The sequence below is a fragment of the Micrasema longulum genome, unplaced genomic scaffold (genome assembly GCF_059751315.1).
Source record: "Micrasema longulum isolate JH-2025_06_02 unplaced genomic scaffold, ASM5975131v1 h1tg000242l, whole genome shotgun sequence".
NCBI lineage: Eukaryota > Metazoa > Arthropoda > Insecta > Trichoptera > Brachycentridae > Micrasema > Micrasema longulum.
Window position 1 is genome coordinate 483,027 of NW_028277447.1, and position 18,372 is coordinate 501,398.

Sequence of the window (18,372 nt, forward strand, 5' to 3'; positions counted from 1 at the left end):
CGTAAATATCCAAGTTATTTACAAACAAAGCCAAGCACAGCTACAAAAGCATCCGATCGAACCGTTATGTTTATGTTGTCAAATAAAACAAAATGGCCACCAATTGGTTGCTAGCCAACAAACCAACATCGCTTGCGTTCTATGAAACATAGTGATAGGGCTTCTCTCTAGGTTACGCATCATTACTCTGATATATAAACCCTTACGAATCCGTAATCAAATTTATTTAACTATTTTATTTTTATTTTTTTAATTCGTATTCTATTGTTCATGATAATATTTTAAACATCTTTTGTAATGTTGAATTGTATGCGTCCCTGAATGTTTGTTCAGCAAATCATCTTTCAGGCGTTGTACACAAATAACAGTAGAAAGTAGTGGACTGTAAATCCTACCTACATAATTCCTAATTCAAATTGTTGTCATCCAACCGTACTGTAAGCAAATCACATTGTGAAAAGTGTTTCTCTGATAAATCCTCGTCAAATACCGGCGTATTTCTGACAAAGTGAAACTAGTGTTACATAAACAGCCTACAATATACATCTCATCATCATTTACATGACACCAGTATCTGCCAGTATCCGTGCAATAGTATAAGTGGAGTGCTTCATAGAAGAAACAAATGGAAGAACTTAAAAGTGAGTGAACAATGTCTATATAGTCCACTATTTGCTACTGCTATCAGTGTAAAAAAGCCAGAAAGGTGACGAGCTGAACAAACATTCCTTTTTTACATTTAATAAATAAATCGAATAAGAAATATCAGCATTTAATGGTGCCGTATTCTGATGAGAAGTTAAAATTTATCTTAAATTTTATCTACAAAGTAAAATTAAGTTTTCTGTATGAAAAGTATAATATGTTCAATTTTTTTTTTCTAAAAATATTTAATTACGGGTTACCGACGAAGATAATTTGAATTTTCATACAAATATACACTTTCGTACATAAATATCGATATTAGTTTATAACGTCTAAGTATATACCGATGAAGATAGCCGTTCATAATCGCGGCCCTGGGCACTGTATCGGTACACCAACTCCAGCGTATCTTATTTATTTTTGTTGCATAAAGGTTATAAGATTAGTATTAGGGCTCAGGGCTGGTATTCCAATCGCTCTCGTAGCCGTGTTATCTCGTGTATTTACATACAAAATACACGAGAAAAACGGTTTTCTCGTGCCACGAGAGTGGTTCAGAATAGCACCCCGGGTGTTAGTATGGGACTATATTCTAGTCTCAAAAGACGTTTTTAAATAAATATTTGGTGTTAACCATTTCGCGAATCGAACAACAACATTCACCACAATATAACCATGCATAATTTAGTAATGCAGGCTACGGAAGCTAAAAAAATAATATGCAAGTTTTAGATTAAGGTAAATTTTTGCTGGATAGTTCAAGTGTGAACTTGAGTTCACAACAAAAACATTATAATTTAAATATGATAGTTGCTTAAGCCTTCGTTAAAGCGAATGAATCATAATAAAAATCAATGAAACTTGGCATTAATTGACGGGTTTGATAAAGTGTGACTAAAGATGCAATAGTTACCGCTCTATTTAATCAAAACCTCACCGATGCGCCTATAATTCAAGGACATAACTATGTATCAAAGATAACACTTTGCATTTAATTGAGGTTTATTCATTGATTTATTTATGGTTTATTAGGCATTTTCTCGGATTCGAAAAATCCATTTGAGGAGGGAATATGGAAATTAACGTAAGAAATATTTGTACATAACCTTGTTTTGATACGTGCCCGTCTTTTGGCCAAGACACGAATTACATTCACATGCAAATACATAGGAACCTCTCCTAACGAGAATAATTCATTCCACAATCTTACTCGTTGCATTTTTTCCATATAAATCAATGTAAAATACTATAATGCGTTCCATGCCGAAAAAATCAAATTACACACTTGTAAATTGCTAAGGAGCGCTACAACATGGAATGCAATTTTGATTTGCAAAACACATTTTAAAAGTCGAAGTAACTAGTTTATTATTTACGACATGACAAATAATTTATTATTTTATACTAGAAAAATGTTTAAGCTACATACGCTTCAAAATTTTGTGAACATGTGACGCAGTATTATTATTGAATAAATTTGTAGAACGCATAGCTACCTTCTTATGAGGGTGATGCTTCTCAATGCACGATGTCACAGTTTACCGTGCTTTCAGCATTTCTCTCATTGCGCCAGAAGATTGTTGCTCTGCTACTTCCTCCTCCACTAACAAACTCTCCTCCGTAACTTCTTGCTGTGAAACACAATGCAACTCCATAAGCTCTTTAGTGGTCAGCTCTTGACTGTGCTTTTCCACAAGCTCCATAATATCGTTATTCACCTCTAGTCCTATGGTATTGGCCAAAAACACAATCTCGTTGACTGTGATTTCCTTTCTGCGTCACTCGTTATTCGAAATGTCGCTCGTTAAGCGAGCGTTTTTTCCACAATCTGTTTTGCTCGTTATGCGAATAAATAGTTATGAGAGGTCCTCTTTGTGAAAGGTTCCACTGCACCACTATAATACGCCATCCCTACAGTAGTTGCACAAAAGTATAAAACTGTCGTCCTGAAAACGTGTGAAAAAAATAAAATACGAGTATAAAAGTAAACTAGCATATATTAGTGTTTAAATAAATTAATTAAATATTAGTCTTTTGTAAAGAGCGCATATTAAAGGCAGAACTCTCAAAAAAAATATTTATATTTTTTATATGGGAGTTGCTTTATTATTTACCTTGCTTATAATATACAAGGTTTATATTTCAAAAAGTGGATTCTTCTGCAAATTAATATCTTTAAATTTATCTAAACTATTAACTATCAGGAGGGATATATTAATGTCAGCTAATCAACTTCTCAGCATTTGCTCACGTGGAGAGGAAATCACTTAAAACTCTTCAAGAGAAGCCGGCCTGTTGGCAGTACTCAACAGGCTTTCCGTTCCACTAGAGGAGTGTTCGGCATTTTGTTCCCTACTTTGGTTTATTTTACCAATTGCCTGCACTATATTGATCATGTATGATACAACCTCTCGTGTGAATTCTTTATTACCTATCACCGATAGGATGTCGCATAGATCTTCACCCAGGCTCTGCATCGCGCCTCCAGCTGTTGTCTTTGAAAGCTGAAAAAAGGGCAATGCATAAACAGGTGAGGGACATCTTGAGGAGTTTCATCGTCGTATGGGCAGCTGTCGATCTAAGAGAACTTGAAGCGATGCAGGTAGCTCATGAACCCACCATGACCCGTAAGCATCTGGGTGAGCTCGTAGCCAGCATTCTGCATTTTTCTGAAATCATGGGCATGGAAAATGGTAGGGAAAAACCATTTAGTTACACTTCGGGTTGTCTCACTCAAATAACGATCGTTTCAGAGTCGAAGGGTCCTACTTCTAAAAAAAAAGATTAATTAGATGCCTCTAGCTCATCCTTCGATATTTTAAAAAGGAATAACTGGCTAAGCCTTTATTTTGGAAGCTTGTCAGCGGCTGGAAAATGGTAGGGAAAAACCATTTAGTTACACTTTGGGTTGTCTCACTCAAATAACGATCGTTTCAGAGTCGAAGGGTCCTACTTCTAAAAAAAAAGATTAATTAGATGCCTCTAGCTCATCCTTCGATATTTTAAAAAGGAATAACTAGCTAAGCCTCTATTTTGGAAGCTTGTCAGCGGCTGGGAAAGAGAGAATATGAAATGAAGTTATGAAAAATACACTACAATACCCAGACTTATGAGAAAATTTAGTTCTACTGGAAATTGGATACAAAATTTTTTTTCTTACATTTGGTAAAAATAAAAGCATTGAATTGCACCGCGAGTTTCTCGAAAATATATGAAAAAGATTAATTACTTTGAACTACATCACAAGTTCGTCCGAACAAACCTATGAAAGAGCGTTGTGATAGTTTTCCGGTTTGCGGGAAGTCAACACACAATCATCGAAACTCTCAGACGAGAACTTGTGACGTCACGAGTGATTTCAAAATTACAAAACTTTAAAAAATTACAGCGCTGACAATAAGATACATAATTTTTTTAATTGGCTCAGTATAATAGTCTATTGACAAATAAAAAATATAAAAAACAGTTGAACTTCCTCATTGAGAAATAACCTTTCACGGATCTTTTCTTACAACTGGAGGTAATTGTACCCGCGACACAAGTTACCCAGTTAGCCATTTAACTAACTGCGCCACGGCAATATCCCCACATAAATAACAAAATCGCATTTGTCAAATATAGGTGAGTTTCTAGCGAATAGTTTCACTTTAAATTTTTTTTTTCATTGTATTTTTAAATTTTTAAACTTGATCCAAGATATTTTTTTTTAAAGAAAACTATTAATTTATTTTCAATTTGTGATCATGGTAATTATTCATGAGTGTAACCCTAGTTTTTTTGCCATCTGATTTTTAACACTTTTTACAGCGTTAGAAGCCAATGCTAATAGCACGGTTAAATAAGTTTAGAAATATATTGTGGCAATAATGAATCATTATACAATTAATTATTAAATAAATTATAGCACACGCGTGTGTTAGGCTTATAAGTTATAAATGTGTAATATTCTAGGTCAGTGGCGTACCAAGGTGAACTATGAACTTAAAACTATTTATTGCCGCGCTATAACTGTCATTAATAAAATACATGGTTTGCAAGGTATCTACATTTTAGATATTTCGAAATCAATCAGTCAATCAAAATCTATTACTTCTAAAATTAAAATATTTCGGGATACATGGTTCACTTCTAAATTGGTTTAAAACATATCTCACACAGAGATCGCAGATCGTAGTAATTAGTGGATTTTCTGGTGATCTCAATTACGTAACTTTGGGTATACAACAAGGATCAAACTTTGGACCTCTCCTATTTCTGATCTGACTTAAACATAGAAAAAATTCAAGAATGTCATGATTTACAAAAATTTGATTCTTTAGTCTCATGGTGAAACGACAATGACCTTTATTTCAATAAAGATAAATGCTTATCCATTTAATTCACGAACAAAAGAATAAAAACTAATTACACATACAAAATCGACAGTAATATATTACAAAATGTAACAACCATAAGAGATCTTGGCATAACACTTGATTCCAGACTCAAATACGATCACCATATGAACAACAACAACTACAACAACAAGAACAAGAACAACAACAACAACAACAACAACAACAACAACAACAACAACAAAAACAACATAAACAACAATAACAAAAACCACAACAACAAAAACAACAATCGTCAAAAAAAATGCGGATTCATTCTACGCATATCAAAACCATTAAATAGCCCAGTTGTTGCAATTACTCTTTATAAATCCTGGGTCTGGAGCAAACTAGATTTTAATTATATGGTCTCCCATCTACGATATCCATAAAAAGCTAATTAAATCCATGCAACGCAAATTTCTCAGAATTATTACCCATCGAAACAATTTAATCAATACTTTTAGATAATTATTTTGATTGACCGGAATATTTTCATATTTTTAGCTCGGATTTCAGGAGAACTTTAGCTTCATTATTAGTTTTACATAACATTTCATCCGGTAAGATAAACGCTCGAGATATTTTATCTTAAAGCAACATCAATGTTTCAAGTCGCGCCACTCGCCCTCCTACAAACACTTTATTTGCTGTGGGAAATTACAAAACCAACACTGGCTTCTTTTCACAAATACAAATAATTCTTAGGCTTTACAATGAAGTGTCCAAAGACAGCTCGGTTGATGTATTCCTACAGCAAGTTATTTACTCACCTTTCGAAAGATGAAACTTACCGACAAGGCAATAATGTCTCGTCTCTTGTCACTCTTTTATAATAACTATATATTTTTATTATTATTTATATTATGCTTTTTTTTAAATTGAAAACACATTACACATAATTTTGTATAAAATTCCCAAAGATTTTTTGTAAAAAACTACCTGTTTACAATATACGAGTATGTTACTGATGTTTTGATTAATTAAAAGATTGCAAGGCATTAACAATTAATTTTATAACTAATTGTTTTTAAGCTAATTATAAGAAACGCTACATTTATCTATAAACTACAAAAAAAAGTTTTTATTAAAACTGTTTCTTTTATAATATTTTTTTTCCAAATAATAAATAATTTTTACGACTTAATGCATTTTCGCTTATACATAAAACCACAATTGGGTAAATTTTTATTTGCAAGTAACATAATAAAGACACTTTGTGTGACTTGTTTTATTATTTTTTTCGTTATGATATAACGCGTGATTGAATGTTGGAATTTTGATATGACAATTTTCTTTGTAAAAAAAACAAAATTTTACAAGAATATTATAGTACTCATTTTCATTGTTTTTTCATCCAATTCCGTATTGCTTTCAGGAATATTTGTATCTTTGACAGAATTTTTTCATATTCGCTAAACGGATTTAAATTCTATTAGCTTCACCTTTTGCTCACGTGGTATTTGGAAAAAAAAAGTATTTAGGGTATTAATTGGTAGTGTCGTTTATCGATAAGAGTTTTCGTTTATCAGTAAGAATTTTCCGATGGAATGATTTATTTTATCGGGATTGAAAGAAACTTGGTCTTCCAACCATCGCTATGAAAGAAATACGATGATCCGTTAGTCTATGGTGACGGGGCATTGTTATTCTGTTCTCATATCTAAAATCCTACTGCAAAACCAAAACGAAAAGCAAATCAAACTATTCATAGATAAAGCAAGTCAATTATAGAAATTTAAATAATTAATTTTAAATTGATTATTTTTGACAGTCCTACCTTACCAACTACTACATTAGTTTTTTAGTGTACTTTTTTACTATATTATTTTACTTCCCATCTCTGGCAATCCCTGTGCAAAAAATCAACCGAAGTCGATCGGTTGCTCCGTTGAGACTAAATGACACATACAAACAAACACACACACTTTCGCATTTTTAAATGTATAGTATAGACCACACATTAGTTTAATATTATAAGGCAACTAGTTTCAGATATTCTAATTACATCAGGTGCATACAATTAATGGTTACACCTGATGATGGGTCTATACAATACGTACATGTATGTGGTATATTATTTTTTTACACTTTGCCCCGCTAACAAGGGTACATACCCCGTTCCAAGCTAAGCAATTACATTTAAATACATTATAATAATTTTCAGGCGCCCCGGCGCAGTTGGTTAGACAGCTAACTGTGAGACTGGCGTCGCGGGTTCGATTCCCGCCAGTTTTCAAAAAAGAAATCCGAGAAAGTTTTTTTTCTCAATTGGTCTCGGTGTTCTGGTGTATTTTTCATTGCTTCCTTCTATATCCTCTCTTTCCCACTTGCTGACAAGCCTTTGAAATAGAGGCTTAGCGGATTATTCCTTTTAAAAAAATATTAAAAGAACAGGCAAAAAAAAATAAAAACTTACTAATACACATATATTAATACATACATATACATATAAAAACATAAATATACACATATATATACCCATGCGCATACACATACATACATACATAAAAGATACAAAATTTAATTAATATATGCGAAACTTCATGATTGCCTATTGAGGTTATTTCATTATTCTTTATTTATAATATTATTTTAAAAAGGTTGACCTATCACATAAAATAATTTAGCCTGTAATGTAGATAGGACTTAGTGCATTTTAGTTTGATTTGATTTGGTTATATTTACAATAATATTACCCAGTCAAAACAGCAAGATTTCGATTTAATACTTTTTCGCAGAATGCACACGAAATTAGTTAGGTTCTTTTATCATGTGCTCCCCGTGTAAAACAAAAAAATCAACAATTGATTTATGTATATTGAATTGAATTGTACTCGTATATTAAAATCAATGCCAACCCCGAGCAATTATTTGTATTGTGTAAAAAGTGTGGGTATTTTAACTAGTTATTTATTATAATATTTTGACTAATTGCTAAAATGAGTTTGCAATTCTTTTGGGTATGTAGGTACCTAAGATTTTTTTATTTGATTTAAGGTGGGAGTACCAACCTAAGAAAAATTCGAGTGAATTCAAAATATTGATCCATTTCATCATCATCATTACCTTTTTCACACCGAATGGTGCGCAGGGCACTTCGTTGTTGCTCTTATCGCTGCATATCTACATCAATAATTGAATAATGCCCAAACGTGATTTTTTAAACAGTAATTTAACAAAAACTTTTAGACAAAGCTCTAGTAAGTCAGTTTTATCATCATCATCTATGATGGGATGAATAAGTTAATATCTTGACTTCGATATTCCCTTCTAAAAAAAATCATCCCTGTTGTAATATATTAATATTGATAACTCCCAAGAGGGTTAAACCCTTGCGTACCAATCCTGTCTTTGCTGCGGGAAATTATAAAACTAACGTCGGATTATTTTCCCCTCTGCCAAAGATCCTCAGAACAGTGAACGAAATCTCACTAAACGGTACTGTCGATGTGTTCCTACTGCAAGGGCAGGCATTTAAGAAGCAAGCAATGTTGTCTCTCCCGACTCGCAATGTCACACTTGCCATTTCCCCCTAGATTATACTATATACATACCTTTTGTTAATTATACACATTGTTAATTTAAGTTGATTTTAAGAATGTGTAGATTAAGTACTACTCATTAATGCCAATATATTAGGGCTTACTTAAGCCTGTTGATTGGCTTATTTTTTTTTTTAAAAACACAGGCATTGTCTCTAAAATTTTGGACAAACAAAAATATGATTGAAAATACTTTAATAAAGTTTATATTTGAAGCACTAACTTTGTGATTATTCATTATAGTAAAATAAATAAAATAACTTTAACTTTAACGTTTTTAACCACTAATTTTTATTTTTCATCGACCGGTTTCAAAGCAAACAAGCTTCTTCGTCAAGGTTTACGTAACTAATGAATTGATTCTTTTTTTTTGTTTCTATCATGTTCACTAAATACTACACGTGGTTTTTTCCTTACACGGGTGGTAATTTGATATCATTATTTTCGAAGTAAGACAGGAGAGGACTAAAAGAAATATTGTTTATTTGGTTATTACTTATTGTTTTCTTATTATGAATCGCTTTTTTAATTTCTAAGATTTCTAAATTGTCTAATTTTAATATTTTATTTTCAACAGGAAGTACTTTTAATCCAGTGTCTTTATTGAAGTTATGATTATTTTCTATCAGACGATTTGTGAATTCAGAAAAATTATTATTATTTAAGCATCTTAAGTGATCTTTTACTCTACTATTAAAGTTTCTTTTAGTTTTTCCAATATAGATTGAATCGCAATCATTACAATTTTATTGATATATTCCAGATTTATTATATTTATGGACTTTGTCTTTGTGATTTTTTAACAATGTTCCTATATTATTAGTTGTGTAGAAAGCCGGTTTAATGTTTGATGGTAGGGAATTAGATAATTGTTTTGAAAAAATATCATTTATAAAAATAATCCGCCTCCATTGTTTAGGTGGGTTTGCTTTATTTACTGTGGGAGTCGAATATAAATATTTGTTAATAAGTTTGCGTTTTTGTTTTTGATTGAATATTTTATCAATTAAGTTCTCATTATATGCAATATTATTAGCAATCTGTTTTATTGTATAAAGTTATTTTTTAAAATTAGTATCACCTAGTGGAACGTTAATTAACCTATGTATCATTGAATGGAATGCGGAATGTTTATAGGCAATTGGATGATTTGAAGAATTATGAATAATTGAGTCTGTATATGTTGGTTTACGGTATATATCGAAATCATTTTTTTATTGTTAAAGACAAGTCAAGAAAGTTTAATTTTTTATCTTTTTCTATTTCCAAAGTAAATTTTATTTTTTTACGTAATGAATTTAGGAAATTTAGAAATGTCTGAAGTTCCGATCCGACCCTGTAAATAATAAAAAAAAATCGTCCAAATTAGTGCTTGAAAACAAAGTTGTTTTAATTATTGAAAATACATTTATTCATAAAAATAATCTGGTGTACACAAATAATAAAATTAATGTCTCTCCTCTTAAATTGACAGTAAAAAGTTTTTTCCCAAACTTATAGAATATAAAAGATATTGTTCTGTAGAGCCAGTAACTCACTTTACTCACCTTGTAAACAGTAATTGCATGTTTATTTTCTGAGCGGAGTGTTTTGCTTATCTGAACCCCATCATCTGACCACCGAAAGGATGCATCTAATATTTATTTTATGCTTATCAAACTTGCAAAAAAATATCATGAATAGATTGTTTATAAAATGCGGATTTTGCATCACACGATTTCGCTATAATTATCTAAATAAAAAATATTACTCAACAATGTTTTGAGTATGTCGAAATGTTTGTAGATAAGCTGGATTTCCTACCTAGGGAGCTCGTCAGGTCTTAATTTGTAGTAACAGAGAGTGAAAACATTTGTGAGCCGGATGAATCTTATCCACATGATAAAGGTGATCTTTTTTTAAATTTCAATACACAAAAATGTACAAAAAATAATTGTATTGTACATTTTTGTGTATGATTTAGCAAACTCATTCGAAACAAATTATTGAAAAACAAATTATAATATATTATTTAACATTAACTTACATAGGTCAAGGGTTATCGAGGAATACTTTAAGGAAATAATTTTTTAGTGTTATTTGATTTTCATTCGTAGACTGGTAAGAAATTGATTTAGGGTGAATATTTTTACTTTACAAAAGTTAACAGATGGAAGAGTTGAGAAAATGTTGATGTTAAAACATTGGCAAACTGGTGAATGAAACATAAGCCCTGTAAATGCCTTAACTTTCATATTCCCTTCTAAAAAATGTTTTTCCTCTCTGTTGCAAAAAATTGAGATCTTAAAAAAACTTCCTAGGGAGGAAATCTAGCCTGTCTGCAAACATTATGACATACTCAAAACACTGTTGATTAAACTAACAAGCATTAAAAGTATAAAAAAAATCATGCGTTGATTAGTAGGTAAAATGGTTCAGCCGGACGAATCTCACCCACATGATAAAGGTTTCAGCTCTTTTACTACTCAAAAGTCAACAAATGGAAGTATTGAGGAAATGTGGATAAACATAGGCAAAATCGTAAAAATTGCAGTGTGTAAAGATGCCACTTAAACAGCCAACGACATGAAATAAGTCCTGTAAATACCTAGACTTCCATATTCCCTTCTCAAGAATGTTTTCCCTCGCTGTTGCAACAAATTTAGAAATATATTAATATGTGAAATACGTACATACGATGAGTAAGAAGTAAAGTAGCCGGCATTAAATAAAGGACAGCGGGCTTAAGAAAGAGACTGCTGGCCTAATCGGCTTTGTAGAGCGTCGGCGTCGTCTTTGTAATTCATATTCATAAAATTTGAACAAGGAAAAACAACTAAACTTATATGTTTCATGTAATAATTCCTCAACTTTACATGAGAGTAATAAATATTTTTTTTATACTTTTCACAATTTTCTGTAAAAAAAAACCTTTAAAGCTATACCTACATTTATATTTTTTCAAATTTGGAATGAAAAGCCTTAATTAAACGTTCTCATGTTCAAATATAAAAGAATGTCAATTTCGCGTGTTTTGCACATCCGTCGTCGTTCTACGATCACGACGATATATGAGTATTAAACATATTATTTATTAATACTTTTACAATGTTTGTATTCTTTTTTTTATACAGAATAATGTTCCCTCACTGGGGTGTCCCGTGCCGAGGGAAACATTTTACAACAAGTGTAACATGCCTTAAATTAGTTATTTAACAAAGTCAACATAATAAAAAAATACGTAATTAATCTATTAAACCTAATTATCATTAACATAATGAGCAATTTAAACTAAAATAATCATACAAAACATAACCAATTTATATCGACCTGAAGACCAAATTTCATATACAGTACACAAATTTTACCTATTTGGCTTGATCCACTCATCGATCCGTGCGCAACCCACCTCCACTATCCATTTCTCAATAAATCATCTTCATTCCTTTTCCGCACCTAATAGTGCATAAGGCACTGCATTTATTCACGAATCACAGTGCATTTTGATCAGTTTTGTTACATGAAAGTACAATGATCAGCTTTACGTTTCGGGTGCCAGTCCAGCAGGGGCGAATTGTCCAAATATGCGATTATGCACAGCTTACCACTATATTTTTTTGAGAAAAATGGATTGTTTTGATTTTTTATTTTATGTTTATTTTTTGTTTCTCATATAAAATATTTGTACTGTGGATTTTAATTGTGTACGTGCGTATAATTAATAAAATCATTTATACTCACGCACAGGCTGTGCCCTATGTGGGATTTTTTTTCTGTTTATTTTATTCTGTTTTATATTATATTTGTATGCTATGTAACGTAAGAAACATATCACAATAAATATTTTTTTTAATAAAAAAAAATGTTTACAATTGATTTTAAATAAGTAATAATTAAAAATATTTACGATGGCTCTCAACATTTTGATTTGAAACTCATGAGTATTAGGCTAAACATTAATGAGTATTATGGCAAACATAGTTGAAGAGATTTTTTTAGTACAGACTAGGTTTTCCCCATTACGTTTTTAGAACTAAGCGTTTGTTATTTTGAACAATTTATGACTTGGACAAAAAGAGTAATTATTGTGGTGCAAATAAATCTTATTTTTGTAGAAGATTTTGAGTCATGTGTATATCGGCGGTGGAAATGATGTTGCTAAGTGACATGTAGCAACTTTTCAGAAGAGCCAATTAAAGTTTTTATTTTTAATCAATAGAGAATCTCATATATGAGTATTATTTTGACATAATTCTTAAGTAATTTACATACAAAGTCAAAATGTGAGATTATTTAATAATTATAAAAAAACTTTAATTGGCTCTTCTGTAAAGCTATCACATGTCGTTTGGTAACTTTTCCTTTCCACCGTCGATAGCAACATACCTACTTTAATCCTATTTATCTTTTTATTCTACATAATATTGAGTCATAAATATAAGTATGTGAAATACAATACACTTTAATCCTGCTTTTCTTTTCTTGCAGTATAATTTTGCATTATATGTGTAAGTTAATGTATAAAAAAACACGTTAATCTTGTTTTCTTTTCAAAAACAATACAAAAAATCTTGTGCTTTATTATGACTGTATAACACACTGCTTTAGTTGTGTCTCACAAAGATCTCAAAACTGCAGAGAAATTATTGCAAGAAGACTCTTTAAACCTGCAAAAATGGTCCCATGACGCAGGTTTAATAATTAACTCAAAGAAAACCAAAGTTATGCACATAAGATCACCGAATTATAAAACTCACACAACACCGTCAATTTTTTCACGTAACTATGCACGTATCCATAGTGATATTATGCAACCGTGCATGTGTGAAAATATTAAGCAGTATGTTTATTTAGGTTTAACCATATATTGTGATTTTAAATAAGATGTACATATTTGAAAACGGTGTAAGCGATTAAGAGCAGTAAGTAGTTAAATGTATATATTAAAATATTATGTCCCTGTTAATACTTAACGAATTATTTTTTTATCTCTCTCTGAATCAATTATATGATACGCTATAACTTCCTGGGGGTTTTCAAATGAAACTAATATTAATTTTTTAACTTTGCAAAATTCTATTATCAAATTGCTACTACATAAAGATGTATACCGCCAGAGACACAGTATTTTAATATCATTGATGTATAAATCAGTAAATAGAGTATCTGTTAGGGCTCTACTTTGGTACAAATTAATTTGTCAGCATGCGTCGCACTCCGAGTAAAAACACAAGTTGGTACATGATTACAACACCAGATTTACTAATAAAAAAGGGATAGCGGTTCCTAGATATTGCAATAAATATGGCAAAAGGACTCTGAAATACAGTATACCTTTATTTAACATGTTACCAAACAATAATAAAATACTAAGTTAAATACAGGAGTGAGATGTTTGCTCAAATTATGGTTAATAGAAAAAAGTTTTTTGTATTAGTAATAGTTTTAAATTTTTGATTATGTAATATATAATGTTTTTCAAGTGAAATTATTATTAATGTTGATTAAGTGTGAAAAATCGATGCAACTTATAAGAACCTGCTGACGAGTTGTATGTATGCAACTTAGCAGGACTTTAATTTAAGACTATTTTGTAAATATTTTTGAAAAAAAAAAAACTCTAAAACTAACATATTACAACAGAGATGAAGAATATTTTAGAGAAGGTAATATAGAAGTCTATGCATCTACAGGGCTTATGACCTGTCATTGGCTGGTTTAAGTGGCCGCTTTACAGACATACACCAGTCCACCAGTTGAGGTTAAAACTGTAAAATCCTACAATGTTTGAGTATGTCCAAATGCTTGCAGACTGGATGGATATCCTCCCTAGGGAGTTATTCATTTATATTTATTTCAACAGAGAGGGAAAACATTTTTGAGAAGGTAATATGGAAATCTAGACATTTACAAGACTTATGACCTGTCATTGGCTGGTTTAAGTGGCCACTTTACACACTGTATAACATTCAACATTCTGCCCATATTTAAACATCTTTATTCCTTCAATTCTTTCATTTATTGATGTTTGTGAAGTTAAAGAGCTGAAACCTTTATTTAGTGGCCACTTAAACCAGCCAACGACGGGTTATAAGCCCTGTAGATGCCTAGACTTCTATATTACCTTATCTAAAATGTTCTTCATCTCTGTTGTAATGTGTTCATGTTAACAGCTTCCCAGGGAGTTGAATCCAGTCTTTGTCTAGAAAAAATTTGGACAAACTCAAAATATTGTTGGTATATACTCTAATACCGTTTTTTTGAGAATTTCTAGAATAACTTATGATGTATCCCTTTATTAATTCGTTTCTTTGTAAATTTGAATAAATATCGAATTTATATACATATGTGCTAAATTTTCACATTATTTTTTTTTTTCAAATAGCCCACTCTCAGACGTGAAAGTCTTTGCGGGCATTTCAAACTGCACTTGAAAACTGTATTTTTATATTACGTATTTTTTTCTTAATAATATTGATATATTTTACGAAATTTGTAGCATATTTTTGTTGGAAAAAATGAACAAATTAATAAAAATATTTTAGAAAATCCTTTTTTGTTCAAGGTGCCAGATTTTGGGATGAGCTACTTTTTCATATGAAAAAATCCACTTTCTTTGGCCGATTTCAAGAAACGTATTCCATCTGCCAGTTTGTAGCACTAACTATGCACAACACACTTTCCTCTATCGTTCTTGCTCTAACTATAATGTTTTTTTTCATCCGTTGATATATTTTACCTGCCTCTTAATTTATTTACCCTGGCTGCGATACTATCCAACTTACTATTTAATGATGCACACACCTGTACACTTACTCCCATTCTTATACACATAAACACACATCTACACTTACTCTCATACAAATACACATAAACACATCCTTTTGTTGTAACTCAATTTAATAATATGTATGATTTTTATTTAGAAACTTCGCTGGTCTGTCTTCAAACCGAATTTAAAAAAAAAGTTACTGTATCATTGTCGACTGTTTGTTTCTTTAAAATAAATAAATATATAAAATAAATAAACTTCAAACCCTAACTTCCTATCATTTAAAAAATATCATTTTCTTTACTGAATTCTCTTCCTGTCTCCTTCCAAAATCATTACTGGCTGGATTATATATTCTTGCAATAAACAGAACTGTGACTAAAAATAAATAGGCCACTTTTTAATTTTAGTAGGTATGTGAGTAAACAAATCTTAAACTTTGTATTCATATGAATGGACATTATGGTTCAAAGGGTTAATAATAAATTCATTTTTTGATTTTTGTTTTGCAACAATTAATACTGTAGTTTTTTTATTTTAATTCATGAATCCAGGTCAAATAATATTCATATAATGAAAAACAACATTTACTTACAAGTAGATTAGCAATTTAAATGACGTCAACATGATTTGTATTAAAGCAATAATTAATGAAACCTTTGTAAATAGTTTAACACAATTATTAATAATCTGTAGATCCATTCGGATTACTATTTTCGTACACTCTTTATTCCCAACAATTCTGCGGTCCAAAAATGAATGAAACACCTTTTTACGTAAACATTTTTTTATCGATCTTTCCAGGAATCGACACCGGACTTCAGGTAATTAACCAAACCACTTTTTAATTTATAGCATACTAACATAAATTTCACCAAACACAAGACCTTGTTTGTGTTTTCGTACTTTGTTTATTTTATTAATTCGTTTTTTAAAACCTGTAAAATGTAAAACGGTATTTTTTTTACAGTCAAGTTTTTGTTATGTGCATTAAAAAAATCTGACGCTATTTAATGACGGAGGATCCTGATTCCATTAAAATATATTACTAGAAAAGCTGAAATACACGGTCATTGTGAAAAAAGGGGAATATTAATTTGGGTGCTCCCTTTTTTTAACTGATTAGTGGTTGAATACATAATTCAGATATTTAGAATGAATTAGGTAGGTATATTCGTTTCTGATAATTATCTTAGTCTAAAGCAACGCAGGTTGTTCTACTTATTACGATGCTTAACCAACCTGCCAATGGCTAAGCCCGATAGCTAGAGCCACCTTGTTAATTAATCGTATCGCTTTGGATGTCGATATTTCATGATACTGGGATTTCTTTTGTATTTTTTGGATTTCTAAATTGTAATGTAAGTTTATTTTAGATGTCACTTTTTCCATTTAATTAATCTATTTTGAATATTAATCTTTTTTGAATTTTTTAATGTATCGATATTAACAAACTTGTTCTTCACCTTTTAAGAGATCCTAAGGTCTATGTTACAGAATACTAGTTGTTCTCCCGCGATGATGAGGCCTAATTGATCGTAGTTATGCAGAAAGCAGCCAGGGAACAATTTTGGAAAAATTAGATATTGGTATTATTGGGTGCAATAAGGTCTATACTATGTTCTGCTAAAAACAGTCCGGCCGCTTTCATACAAAAAACTGTAATCATCACCTTCTGAAAATAGTGTTGATCGCAAAAACGACATTTTTCAATTCGCAGAAAACACCCACAGCACTAAAAAAATCTTACGGTATAGATGCTGATGGGAGAATTATTGTCCTGATGGGAAGATTAAATGTAAATCCGTAAATCATGTTCTCATAAATAAATAAAATTGGTTAAATACGTATGTTTTAATACAGAATATCACTTTATACATTCAAAGCTTGAATGGGGTGTCATTCAATATTAGTTCTGTCTGTTTTCTACAAAATGCATATCTTAGGTTGTGTGGTCAGCCAGACTTTTAAAACAACTAAAACTGGTCAAATGCAGAATTAAATTATTTTTTGTTTTATAAAAAAACAATGTTTGCATTATTTACCGATTACAAACTAAAACACATTCCAACTGTTGGGTAAATTCGATTATTCACTTTTCTGTTGCTAGCTTCCTTGTGCATACTATATTCAATAGGGAAATATCACACACTACGATTACCGATAAAAATATATGAAATAGATTTAGAATAATAAACTGTATTTTCAAAATCAAAATGGATATTGTAGAGAAATATTTTCTTACATTTATGTAAAAAAGAAATTTAATTAAAAATATATTAGTAGAAAAACGCGACGTGTTTGGCCTCTGTTGTTGTGACGTCAAGATTCATGAAATTATTCTACACAAATTTCAATGGCAGGAACAAATAAACATGAATAGTGACGTATTAGGGGCGTGGCCAATGGAATCACCGTTTTCGCGGAAACTCAAAATTACAAATTTAAAAGTATTTTTTATGCTACTAATAATTGGCAAAAAATATTTTTTTTTACTGGACAGTTTTTAATAGACCTTTATTACTTTAAAAATGTATTAAAAATAAATATCATTTCCCCTTTGTCCCTTTATCTCTCGGGTGGTCTTCTAGGCGGACGTTGTCCAGATGGGATTTTATTAGCTATATCCTCTCTTTAGCACGTATCTCTAATCATAGTATTACAAATTCGGTATCGGAGCGTTTTTCCAGTACTGGACCTTAAGATCCGCATTTCAGCAGTTCTGATTAGCTCTGTCATTGTTAGCCCGCGCTTCCACAGCATACGTCATAATGGGTCTCACGCGTTGTTAATGATAAATCAATTAAACGAAATTAAAATGATGACTAAATTCTAAACACCATACAAAAAAATATTTAAATATTGAGAATCATTGTTTAACCAAACTTGGCGCTGAGCACTACTAAAATATTAATGCTAATATTTACTCACCAAGTTCTAGTATTTATAATACTTTTTGAGTAAATTACTTCCTTCCTTGTTAGATGAAATGATTTTTGTCCTTGTATATCTGTTTCTATTCTTGAATGTAAAAATTCAGTTTTTTTATAGTGTGAAA

General features: G+C 30.9%; 1 protein-coding gene across 1 annotated transcript in view; it reads left to right on the plus strand.

Annotated features, from left to right (window-relative positions):
• The first annotated feature begins 421 nt into the window (after nucleotides 1–421).
• Nucleotides 422–18,372, plus strand: part of LOC148283408 (facilitated trehalose transporter Tret1-like) — a 64,533-nt gene continuing 46,582 nt past the window's right edge. The window contains exon 1 of the mRNA XM_088223553.1: nucleotides 422–641. The gene's annotated coding sequence lies outside the window, so the exon portion shown is untranslated. The remainder of the gene's footprint in view (nucleotides 642–18,372) is intronic.